We start from the raw sequence: 13,797 nt of genomic DNA on the forward strand, positions 1-13,797 counted from the left end.
AAAGAACACAAAGATTCCTGGTCAACCAGACGCTATTCCCATCATTCCCTAACTCGATTGGAGTCCCGCAAGAATCAACATTATCTCCTTCACTATTCAACCTGTACGTCGAACCTCTTACAGAAATTCTCTGGCACGAAAAAATTTCTTATCTCATGTATGCAGATGACACTCAGATCTACATCCAGATCTTGTCATTGGAAGAGATCAAGTCAATGATTGAGGCCTTAAAAGTGTCATTACAATGGTTGACTAGCAATCATCTGAAACTAAATGCACAAAAAACTGAATTTCTATTAATATCACCGCCAAAGAACCCAGCAAATGTGAAGGACTGGACCAAACTGATCAGAGTGCTAAACTGCACCCCTAACCTATTTGATTCGACCAAATCACTAAGAATCACGCATGATAAGGACCTAGACATGAAAGCACTTATCATATCATTGGCAAAAAGCGCCCGTTTTCACCTGAATTATATTAGAAAGGTGAAACCACTCATTACTACGGCGGACCTCAAATGGGACCTACAACACTAACAGGTCTACTAAAAATTTCCACAGCACCACTAAAAACCTGTCTGAAAGCGCCCGCAAGACTCATTACAGGTTCTAGAAAATACAACCATATTTCCCCACACCTGAAAGCATTCAACTGGCTACCACACAAAGCCAGAATTCAACTTAAACTGGCATGTATTACCCACATAGCGCTCCACCCCAAAACACCAATATACTTAGCCCAGAAAATTGAGCTATCGGGGGAAGCAGACCATCCAGGAGTGCCAGAGAACTGTTGCTGAAACCGCCCATCTTTCAAAAGAAGAACACATATAACAGAGCATTCTCCGGAGCGCCCCCCAGAATCTGGAATTCACTCCCTCCAATCATTAGAAAAATTCTAAACACGGTAACATTCAAGAGGGAGGCGAAGATCTTCCTAATGAGCAAGTTCCTACCCTAGGCAAGACTGTTCATCATCTGCATCGTCGTTAAAAGCCGGACGTCGCATAGCCCTGTCAGACATGGTCACATCTGCACTAAAAGACCACAAAGACACCAAAACTAAGCAAAGACTGATGCCAACTAGGGCTGATGTGGGTCCGCCCCAAACAGATCAACAACGAATGTAAAGATAAAATCACCAGCTAGCTGCGAAGACTTCTTTGACAGTACAGGACTACTGTTAATGGATCTCTGCAATACTGATGTAAAAATTCAAAAGGTACATAGTGGAACATATGTATAATACTACTGTTATACCTTTTACACCAAATAGATCCAAAACTTGCTATTGTCGAAAATGTTAAGAAAGGCATTTACCAGAATCGTATATATACATATAACTGCTCCTATACTCATTGTATTCTAAACTTCATGTATCTGTGAAGCGCTCTGATACCCTTGGGTGACGTTTGCGCTATATAAAACTATAAAAATAAAGTTTTAAAAAATACAGAAAGAAGTCTATATAACGTGTGAAATGAAAGGCAGAGAACCTCTTCAAGCCCTGGTACTTTTCATCACAGTGCATGTATTCGTGCCCCAGCAGTGTTTCAGTAGCTGTGTGTGTTCAGCCTTGTATCAGAGACAGGAGGGGTGAACAGCAGGGCAAGGCAGTTCTACCTGTGACATAATCTATCTGGTGTGACTTTTTATTTTATGTTGCATTTAGTTTTACGTGGCCTTCCTGCGAGCATAGACCACTGCTTAAGCTACATTCTCAAAGCTCATTAACCCCCCCCTCATTAACCCCCCCAACACCTGAATAATAAATTACTTTCCAACACATTTTATTTCTTCTCACCCCAAGCAAATGAGACTGGGTGGCATGCCCCTTCCCTTAAGAACACATATTGGACTTTTCAGCGATTAATTAAAATATAAATATGCCAAATGACAGAGCAGGAAGCGCAAGGAAGCGCAAGCACAGCCAGACAGACAGAGACAGCACCATTCCCTAGCTTGTCTTTCACATGAGCTACGAAGCTCTTTAGTGTCAAACGGGCACATGCATCAACGTTTCCGTTTGCGATTCCTAAATTGAGAAAATTAAGAAATCGCAATTTAGAAATCGCAAACGGCAATGCATGAAAAAATCACAACTTTTTTTGCGATTCCTTATTTTTCCTTAATTGCGATTCACAATTTGCGAATCGCAATTAAGGAAAAGCTTCCCATTGATTCCTATGGGCCAAAAGGCCCATAGGAATGAATGGGAAGGCATTCACATTTTGCGATTATCAATTTGCGAATTCGCAAAATGTGAATGCAATTTCAAGGGTGCAGAGGGGGGTCCAAAGAGCCCCTCCCTGCACCCCTGAAATGTAACTTTAAATGCAATTTACACACACACATGCCCCAAGGACGTGTGTGTGTGTAAATTAAAACTTTCAAATATGTAACTTCTGCATGTTTGAAATTTTTCGGTAAATTAGCATGAAGTTCAACTTCATGCTAATTTACCCCTTCCAATTTGCGAATTCGCAATTTAAAAATTATCATGCATTGCATTTAAGAAATCTCAAATTGCGATTTCTTAAATGCAAACGCAATTTTAGAAATCGCAACATGGTTGCGATTCCTAAAATTGCGAAAAGCATGATGCATCCAAAATTTGAGAATTGCATTCGCAAACGGCCGAAAATTGCAATTCGCACCGTTTGCGAATGCAATTCTCAATGATGCATGTGGGCCAAAGTGTTTTGCACTAACCAGAAAGATTATTCTATTCCACCGTCCGTGCTGTGATGAAGTGTTTTCGACGAATTCTTTTTCTTTGTCATTTGAAGGTGAGGAGCTCAGTGTATTTGTAGAAGCTGAGATTTGTTTTGTTTTAAGTTACGTTTGTGGTGCTCTTTGTGCTAAAATACAGAATTACTAAAAACAGCTATGGAGCTAAAGCTCCAGCTCCCAATCACAGGAACCACCGACCTGTTCAGTCAAGCATGCTTCAAAGACTATACAGAGAAGTCACACTATGCAGCAGAAACTCTGGATCTGCTGGGAAGCTCTTGCTGAAATGAATACCGTGTGATCCTATCTGTTCACTTACAAATGTACTGTTAGAGTACTTAGATCAACTCCCTTCTATATCTTGCCCAATGTATGGGTCCCCTTTGAACTTACTTGTAAATGTCTTTTGGGAAGACTGTTAATGGGAATGAGGTCACATTTGGTGCTCTTATTAGAGATATAAAAGAGACAGTCAGAGATAAGAAAATGCCTCATCTCAAGTATGCATTTCATTGTTCCAAAACAGTTGGATTAGGCACAAAACATATCATATATCAAAAGTCATAATAATAAAATAGTTAACTTAGATTGGAGTATTTCATGCCATATCAAGGATGAGATATCATTTTGGATTTCATTGCATTTGCCATACCTGACATTCAAAGTAATAAAGTAAAATATATTTACAAAGGCACTGGTCAGGCTTTCAGTGCAGCATGTGAATGTAGAAAGGGGAGAAATGGTAGGGATGACTTGTACTGTGGTGGAGTTGTACTGCATCACAGTGATGGCATCGCCGCTAAGTCGCCCTACATCCTGTTATTATAAAAAAAATTCCGGCCAGGTTGGGCAGGGCTGGGACTCCATCTGGGAGGAGGAGTGGTTGCTGCATTACAAAGTGTGCAGGACCGCTTGGCCGCCCCCCCTCGGGCCGGCCAAGCAGTCCTGGGCACTTTGCATGTTCTCCACCAGGCTGCATTACACAGCCTGGTGGAGAGCATACCCACCCTCTTATTCCCCTCTGAGTGCTGAGCCAAGGCGCTCAGACCATTCACAATGCTGCATTGCAGCATTGGGATTGGCTTAGGGGTGGGAGCCTGTGTGCCCCCGGGTCCGCCGGAGAGAGTACGAGGGAAAATGTAGGAGAGACTACTTTGGAGACGGGGCGAGGAGGTAAGTGTTTTTTTAAATTTTGTAATTCCCCCCCACCTCGTGACTCCCATCCGCTCTCCTCTCCCGTTCCCTACCAGCTGCTACTGCTGCATCATACTCTTCATAACTGTTTCCTCAAATTTAGGGCAGGCTCTTTTGTACTATTACTGACTTACAAGGAGCAAGTTGTTATTTGGACAGAGCATAGTGTTGAAATGTGGCAATGCCTGCCATGTTTTGCTGGCTTCCGCCCACAGCAGAAGTCAAACTTTCAGAGTTCTAAATCAGAACAAATAGAGGGAGAAATACACAAAACAGATAGTTTCTTGCACATTTACATGTTGTAGGATATACCTATGTCTGGGCTTTCTGGTTTTATATTAAAAAGTTTTATATAGTGCGAGCTTGACCCGAACGTATCAGAGCGCTTTACATACATCCTGTAAAAAAACAGACGGAAATTGCATTACATCGTATGCAGGCAGTAAGGAAGCAAACCAGGGATAAAAAGAATAGAGCATGAAAAATATCCTTAAATGTCAAGAGAGAGGAGGAAACTCGGAATAATGAAGTCTAGGTTAGTTGACGTTGGTCAGAAAAGTATTTGTTAAGGAGATGGAGTTTAAGGTGCCTTTTGAAACAAGAGAAGGAGGGGTTGCATCTGAGGACTCTAGGGAGACCGTTCCACATTCTGGGAGCGTTGCCAGAAAACGATTGGTATTGTGTGGTTTTCTTTTTCAGTTTCGGAGGAATAAGAAGTGTCATGTATTCCTATAGGTTCTGAATCGATCCCCCTATTCCTGACCCTATTCTAGTTAAACAAACCAACAAGTTAACTAGCAGTCAGCCCATGAGGCAGAAAACCCCCATGATGCAGATACCGTTATCTGACGCAGTCACACTACGGCACAGGAACGTGTTATCTGATTAGGTCATAACGCTTGCGATCTAATTAGACAAGCGATATTCCTCCAGCCCCTGATAAGGCATACGGAGTTCTCATAACAAATCAAACCTATGACAACCTGGGCAAAACCCTGCGGCCATTGTTTTGATTTCACCGAGAACTTTAGTAAAAGAATGTGCTAACGAGCAAATCGTATGACATCTTTATTGACGTATCTATGTCCATCCTTACGTCAATCTCGGCACCTTAAAGGTATAAATATTACCGATCTTGCCATATGCAAACACACGCGTGGTGACGAGACGGAGCAGCCATACTTGCCGAAGCCAAGAGCAGAGCAGACCCCGCTGGCAGCAGCCCCGCCTTCCTGACGCGCTGAGAGAAGCTGCTTTCTCCTGCCGAGAATCCAGCACCGGCGTTTCCGGGTAGCCCTCGCAGGCAGCCTGGAATATCGAGACCAGAGAGAGAAATACCATTCCTCATTCATCCTAACTTCCAGGTACAGAACTGAATAACCCCTCACAGAGAATTCTTTAGTTATTCACTTGGCAAAAACAAACTTAACTTAAAGTGTAACTATCTATTCCCGCCCTCGTATTAGACTTAGGTCAGGTACACGGGGTAGGCGTATCTAGAAACACCAGTTGAGTACATTTAGTCAAATGTATATGTGTATGTAATATATTTTATTCATTTTAAACATCTTATGGCTTAGAAACCATATCAATGTTTTTACAGTATTATTTTATACTGCTGCTCTTAATGTATGCACTTTACTTAACTATAAGTATTGCAATAATATCGATCCATTTCTCTTGTATGAGAAAAGAGACTGATCAATAAATAACACCTTTTTATTGAACACGCCCGTCTCTTCCTTTTCTCTACATTCTGATGAGACTAAGAATGCACGTACTGACTGAGTAAAATAATTTGCCTTTTGTTCACACGACTCTCGAGATTGACTCTTGATTAGGGGAGAGCAAAGTTGTCATGTTCTATGGTTGTCAGAAACTAAATCCCTTCTTGTCTAATCAGGGAAGTTAAGTCCTCCTTGAACATTCGAGAAAGTTTCTAGTGAACTCTGAGCTAAGCTGGCAAACCCAAAACTTTAAGTCTAGTATCGACAGTAGTAGACCTAGTTAACGTCTGGCCTAGGCCTTTACTGCTGTAGGTATTATTCCAATGCGCAGAGCCTATTGGGAAGATAGGAACTACACTACATGGCGCCCAACGCGTTTGGAAAGGGCGATAAAACTAACGTAAGAAATTTAGAGTAACTCAGTCGTGCTTTCTCACTCAGACCCCTTTTCCCAAATACTCCAAAGACGTCTGGAGTGGGTGAAAGGTTATATCCGCCAGACCTCGCAGGAGGGAACTCCTATGTATGGTTCTTGGTATAGTCAATGTTGAAGGATAAACAGTTCCAAAATATTGTGCATCTAATCTTTGTTTCCATAAGAAACCTGATCTGCAAACAAACAAAATAACCATCCTGTCGGTAAAATGGCAGACAGTGATGAAGAAAGGGAGGCAGTTAGATTAGCAGCTGACATAGCAGAAGCTGATACTGCACTACAAAATGCAGACCCGGAGATAATACTCATCCCGGTCATTAAAAGAAAATCTATAACCTTAAAACTTATAGAAAATGGACTGACACCTAGAGGTGGTACAGTCATATTCGTAATTGAGGCACACGAATATCGGCAGACAGAGGTATACTATTCATGGATACATTTTCCAGCAGCAAATGCTGTAACAAAGTACTTCCACTATTACAAAATAGAGGAACCTCCTAATGAGTACACTCCTTTCGAGGAGGTGGAAGTACCACTCAAATTCCAAGAGCATTTGCTCTTATTTGATGGCGCCCTAAAACATAACAATCACATCACCAGGCTCGGTCCTTTAGGTAGACCAGGAGCAACGTGGCCGGTCCTGGCCGGATACACACCACATCCAGACATCGATGGGATGTCTGCACCAAACCTTTTAACACAGCTAAAACAATTAATAAAAATTCATAGACAATTAGTCCAATATGTGATGCGGACTTCAACAATTCAGCCAGCGATTAAACTTCCACAGCTGACCCCTCACCAGGGGAACACAAATAAAATTACACCACAGAACATCCAATCCTGCCTAGGTAAAGTACCGGCTAAACGGGAACAAATACCATTCTGGTTGGCACAGAAAATTACCCAAATAGAGGCGGTGTTTCCTGACACCACCCCGCTAGAAAAACACAGGATTCTGACTATCTGTCTCCCAATGGGAATCGCACCACACATAGAGGACTGTGACACTTGGGGTACAGTCTTTGCTTCCATCTACACAAAAACGCACGGTGTTCCATCCATTTCGGTGATACCAGATGTGCTAAAACAAATTCAAGACGAATACGGTCCAGAACCTGCTTTAACTCTTGGTATGAAATTACTGAAAGACTTCAAGCAGGTCTCGGCTATATTATTAGCCAACATAAAAGGTGAAGCAGCAAACGTGGCGATCCGCCAGAGGTTAAAAGAGACAGATATAGCAGACCAACCAGCTGAAATTGCCAGAATCATAGAAAAATCCTATGAGGAACTAGGTAGAGATAGTTTAGGTGGAATACCAGTAAAACCACAACTGACTGAAAGTCCAGAAAAAATATTTTTTAATAATAATTCACCAAAAAAGAACTGGGATGGAAACAAACAATCCAATCCAAAAGAAAAGAAATTCCAGTCCCGAGGAAGGTCTCCTAGGCGAAGAGAAAAATCTCTGAACCAAAGACACAGGTCACCCCAGAGTGACCCCTCTGGGAAAAGATATAACCTTAGAAATAGGGATAATATAAAAAAGCCTGATAGATATCAAGACATTGATACGCGTCCCTCTCAATCTTTTCAGACTTCCTCGCAGAAATCGGAAAGAAGAGGACGATCAGAACAAAGAGAAGAGCACGCCAAGTCCAAAGACAAGGAACCTGCTCAACTAAAAAAGAAATTACAATTTCCAAAAAAGAAGGTAGCCAGTATCAAGGTAGTTAACAATGCCGAGAATACTGAGGACACAACTGAAAAACGGAGAGTGGGCTCAGACAATGCTAGACAGCGCAGCAGAAGTGAGCATAGCTCGCAAAGTCCTTATGAATCATCTGGAGACAGTGGACACGAATGAATATCTTCAAGTGGAAACTGCAGACACCAGGGTTAGCAAACCTCACAAGATATACGAGATAACATTACGTATAGAGGGAGATAAGACTAGGAAAATAAGGGGACTATTTTGGGATAACCTCTCCAAGGGTTATGACATCCTTCTAGCTGAAAAAGACTGGCCACCAGAGTTTGTCAGGGAGTGCCCTCATGGCGAAGAAGTAATTATGCCTGCCTTCTCAAATCAAATTCCAATTCATAAAAAATACACACTTGCCAGAAAGTGGGCAGTGGCTCTAGCACCTGCTTTATATAAAAATCATGTAGGATGGGATGAGGACTCCCCTCCTCACAAAATCCAGTTAAAATCACAACCTACTGCACAAAGGCAGTACCCAATTAAGCAAGAAGCTAAAAAACAGGTAAATGAAATACTAGATCAGCTAGAATACCAGGGGGTGATTGAAACTTGCACCTCACAAATGAACAACCCTTTGTTTCCGGTCTCCAAACCAGACAATTCATATCGTCTAGTTTTGGATTACCGACACCTTAACACATGTTGCAAAACGTTTGCAGTGCAAAACTCACACAGTGCTGCACTAATGAATAACATAGTGCGCAAAAAATACAAAACAACCTTAGACATCTCCAATGGATTCTTTTGTGAAAACATAGCACCAGAGAGCAGATATTTAACTGCATTCTCAGTAAATGGCACTCAAAAACAATTCTGGTGGTTAGCCCAGGGGTACAAGAACAGCCCGGGGGTATTCTCAGCGAGAGTAACAGAATTACTTCATCTATATGATGATGAAGCATTATCTTATGTCGATGACATTTACTTAACAGATGATGACTTGGAGACTCACTTGAAAAGAGTGAACACCATAATACTTGGGTTCGCTGCAGAGGGTTACAAATTCAACTTTAAAAAATCCAGAATTGCCCATCTGACAGTCCTATTCTTAGGATATGAGTTATCAAGTGAAGGCAAAAGCCTGGCTGACAATTTCCTAGAGAAATGTGCCGTACTCCAAGCACCTAGAACACTAAAAAACTTACAGTCGATTCTAGGCTTCCTAAATTTCGGAAGAACATACATTGCAAATTACGCAGAAAGGGTCAAACCCCTTTATGATCTAATTAAACCAGATTTTAAAAGATCCAATTGGACTCAAATACACACAGAAATTTTGAGATCCTTACAAACAGACATGCTAATTAAAACAAAATTAGAAACACGTGATAACACACGCAATCTTGTGATTCGAGTCATCCCAGGGAGATGTGGATTCACATACCTGACCTCTAATGAGGGAGAAAAGGTACCAATTGCATTCAAATCACACTTGTACACAGAAGCTGAACAGAAATTCAGCAACAAAGAAAAAATTGTTCATGCAGTTCAAACCGCAATAGCTAGAGAAAAAGATCAAGCAGACGGTAGACATATCACAGTCAGAACAGCTGAATCAGCCTTTGAGGCATTAACAACACCGTGTAATTTACCAACAACAACATTGGATCCAGAATGGTTACAATGGGTGAATTCAATCACAACGGACAAAGTATACTACTACTTTGATCCAGAACTAGAAGAATTGAAAAATCTAGCATATGAAGAAACATATCCTCTGCCAATCGACATTCTGCCTTTACGACATTACGCCTGTGTAATCTATACAGACGGACATGCTCAACCGTCCGTTTGGGGAGAACAAGCATACAACCCCACATGTGAGATTACAAAAGAAGTGTGGCGCGGAGGTAAACTAAAACCTCTATTAACAAAAACACACTCAGTAGAAACTAATTCAGAACAACAAACTGAAATATTAGCTTTGAAAATGGCGCTAGATAATGCGGATCGCGAATTCCCGACACTTATAGTGTCAGATTCATATTACTGCGTCAAATCATATAACAGCGATTTGCAGACATGGATTCAAAACGGTTACAAAGATGACACAGATGCACCAATAAAGCAGAAAATGCTCTGGGAACAAGTAGTTCTTTTACAAAAAGAACTACCAAAGACTCACGTGATACATACACTGAGTCATCAGCGTGATGGCGTTCACGTTGCAGGGAATTCATTGGCTGAGACAGCCACAGCGGCAGCCACTAAATCGGCTCCCGTAGATCGAAAAAAGCGTACATTAAAATACATTGACGGTGAAACAGTGCTGGCAGTGAAAACGTCATCAAAAGGCGACTGCTCAGCGTTACCGATCAACTATCCACTCAATTATACATACATAATCGATGCAAACTCCGTCCCTTTTGCTCGAATCCCTGGAGTGGGGGATAGGGTGATTCCAAACATGGACAGGAGAAACTTGTTAATCGCAGACGCACACATGGGCGAGGGTCTCAGACACCTTAAACTAAAAGATTCTCTGGAAGAATTACAATCACGGTACTGGTGGCCAGGCATGAGCCTGCGTCATACCATGTTTGTAAAAAACTGCCCAAACTGCAACAGAGATCGCAGTGGGGAGAGAAACAGTTTAATACCTCGTCGTTCTACTCCAGGAAAAATCAGGAGTAAAAAGGAAGGGTTGCGATTAACATATACAGGCTAGTTCCACTTATAATGTAGATCACCAGCACTCGGCTGACGTCCGGACTGTTATACAAAGATTTGCGGGTCTAAATGGCATATACGCTAAGCGCATGCTACGTTTGACTATTATTTTCACTCAAGCCCTCCAGCCTGGGGGGAAACATGGCCAAATGAGCATAGTCCAGCGGGAATCTTCTCACTTCCTTCCTGAGGGTACGGGACGGTGTAAAGAAAAAACCAAGGCATAAAGCAATCTATAACGGAAAGGATATTAGGTTCGGGAGCTGGGTGGGTCAAACATCTAATAAGTGTCCAACGTAGTCTCAATAACTTGCCAAGAAATTCTCTGAAGGGATTCAGTGCGTACGAATTATTATTTGGAACTAGGATGATGATCTCTGACATTGATAGTCAGACTTCAGTGGTGAAAGAAAAAACCTTTGATATCAAAGACCGTTTGGCTATTTTGCAGGACTTAAACAAAACAAGAAAAGACCTGAGCAACATAAAGTTGAAACAACAGCCAACAACCACTGAAGAACCACCACCTGTCCCAGCAAGACCTGTCTGGATTCCAAAAGTCGGGGATCTAGTCAGGGAAAAGATCGCGGTAAAGAAGGAATTTGGGCCTTCTTACAGAAAAGCAGTTCCTGTCTTGTCTGTCAACGGGACAAGATCAGTTGTACTACCGCCACTTGCTGGAAAAAAGGAGAACCGAGTTGTATCAATCGACCTGGTAAAACCACAACATGTGGCCGATAACAAACAGTAGGCCAAGTGGACTCCCAATAAGTAGCAGAACACCAAGGTTTGCTACCAGTACAGAGGTCCTAACAAAGAGGCTCATCACATTCGAAACGCCTTCAGAAGAACAACAAGGACTATGCAGCAATGCAATAGAACTCAGACCTCTGAAAACCCAAATAAAAACATTTAGCAGAAACACACCAATCTATAATGAAGTAACAAGTGAAAATGCAAGAAACAGAAATCCTGAACCAATTGGAACAATTGACAGAACTGCATCCGGCTACTTCATAAACTTCGATGATTCCTCGAGAGGCTTCAGTGAATCAAAGACACAGCCATCATCAAAAACCTTTAAAGATAAAGCTAAGGAACTTTTGAAACAACTGAAAGAAACATATCTGATTTCTCCATGGATTGAATTTTGGGTGGGTTTTGGTGCATTTATCCTCATACTTTGGCTCATCATGGTACTTACTTTGGGACGCTTCATTGAGGGAAAATATGCTAAAATGGACACAGCAAGTCAGAAAATCAACTTGATCCTCAAACCACACACATCCTCACACGTCGAGAAAAGAGAACTTTCTTCAGCCAACTTCACAGCCAATCCGATACCGGGTGGGGTAGCCTGGGACAACACTGACTATGAAATTTATGGTCCGGTCGAGATCCTGAAATATCCACACCAAATTAAGATCTCATTGAGTGACTTTGCAAAACCAAACTCATTTGCTGATGATTGGGACTTCGAAAGCATTAATAATATGATGTCTGACTTAGTAATGTCTGCTAAATTTACCAAACATGATTATTTGCAGGGTTCTACAAATTATGATAGTATGTATTGCTATAACCACTATGGTAACCAGTTTTTACATAGATCTGCACAACCTAGAAATGTTTTAAATTATAATCAATGGGAACATTGTGCAACACCTCCAAAAGGGAGCTCAAGAACCGTTTACGACAAATATTCATATTTTTCAGGTTTTAACACAAGTAATGCTGAAACATTTTATTTTAAATTGTCAAACAAAACAGGGACCAAGACCATGATAACCAACACAAAATTGTTATATTCAGACTCATTCTTTGAAAAAATGAATACTTTTGGTTTTGAATATTGGGACAAAAATGTTGAATTGAAAAGTGTTTGGGGTACAAAAGAATGGCAAGTACAGGGTATAGAAGCTTTGTTTAGAGCCTGCATGATCCCAGAACAAATGATATTTTTAAATGACACTGTTCAACAAACCACCTGTCTTGGCCTAGCCAAAATCAAAGATTTAAATAAACCGTCTATTCCAAAGCCAACAATGTTTAGCAATAACACTTCTACAGATGAAGAGATAGACGTAAACCATATATTAAACCAAAACAGAACACATCCTGATTGGAAACAGTGGTTGATCTGGCCCACAGATACTAATAACTGTCAAGACAGATTCCTGAACAAAACACAGGGGTTCAAAATGAGCAGGCCAGACCCTAGATATCCTCAAAGACATCACCCAGGGATAATAACAACCTACAGTGTGGGCAAATTATGCCTTCAATGGCTACAAACTTCCACACTGGCAGAAATTAAGCAACACCAAACTTTACTTACTGATGGTGCCGACTTGCGTGATTTCACTTTGGGACCACGCAAACAGCGTCAAAAGCGTTTCATAGCAGCCTCTGTATATGCAGCATACAATGAGGCCTGGAAGGTTACTCAAATTGAAACAGCAGAGAGAATACGGGAAATTGACCGTATTAATTTGGAAAAATCACTTTCTGTAGTGGACAATGGGTTAATGACTCTGTCCTCCAGAATTTTTTTTTTGGACAGCATTGTGTCTTCAGCAATCGACATATTATCGCAAGACTTACTGTTATTACAACACGGTCAGTCACAATTGCGTTCTATTGTACAGCTTGGCTGGACGTTACAAAATCTGCGTTCAGGCTATGTGCCTTGGCGTCTAATCAACACAACGTCATTATTCCAAATCTTTAACCTTACTGATAGACAAATCGGTATGGCACAAAAGGGTGCTGATTATACAATCTTGAGCATTGAAAAACTAGAAAGATTACCAATGACAATGTCAGAACGACCTGTCAGTGAATGGATAATACATGGGATAATAAATATTCCAATCTCAACCTTCAGGTTTCAATACTGCCAAAAATATATACAGGCTGGCATGTACGAGAAATTGGGAAAGGGGTACCTTAAAACAACATGGAACCTGCCCTATTCACATGCATGTGTCAGTAATAAAGGACAGAAAGTGTTTCTTAGTGGCAACTATTGTGCGATGTCACTAAGTGGCACACTTCTGTGTAACGGAATTAGTTTGCATGGAGCCTGTGAAGGGAATTCATACAACCTTTCATGTCACCAACAAGGCGCACCTGCAACAGAAATAGAACCATTCTTTCAAAGACTCTATAATGGGAGTTACATTCTAATTGTAGACCGCAGATGTTGTAGTCTTATGCCCGCGACTCCTTATCTAGTAACTACGACTGCGAAGGTCAAGTGCT

Source organism: Lissotriton helveticus, chromosome 3_1, assembly GCF_964261635.1.
Source record: "Lissotriton helveticus chromosome 3_1, aLisHel1.1, whole genome shotgun sequence".
NCBI lineage: Eukaryota > Metazoa > Chordata > Amphibia > Caudata > Salamandridae > Lissotriton > Lissotriton helveticus.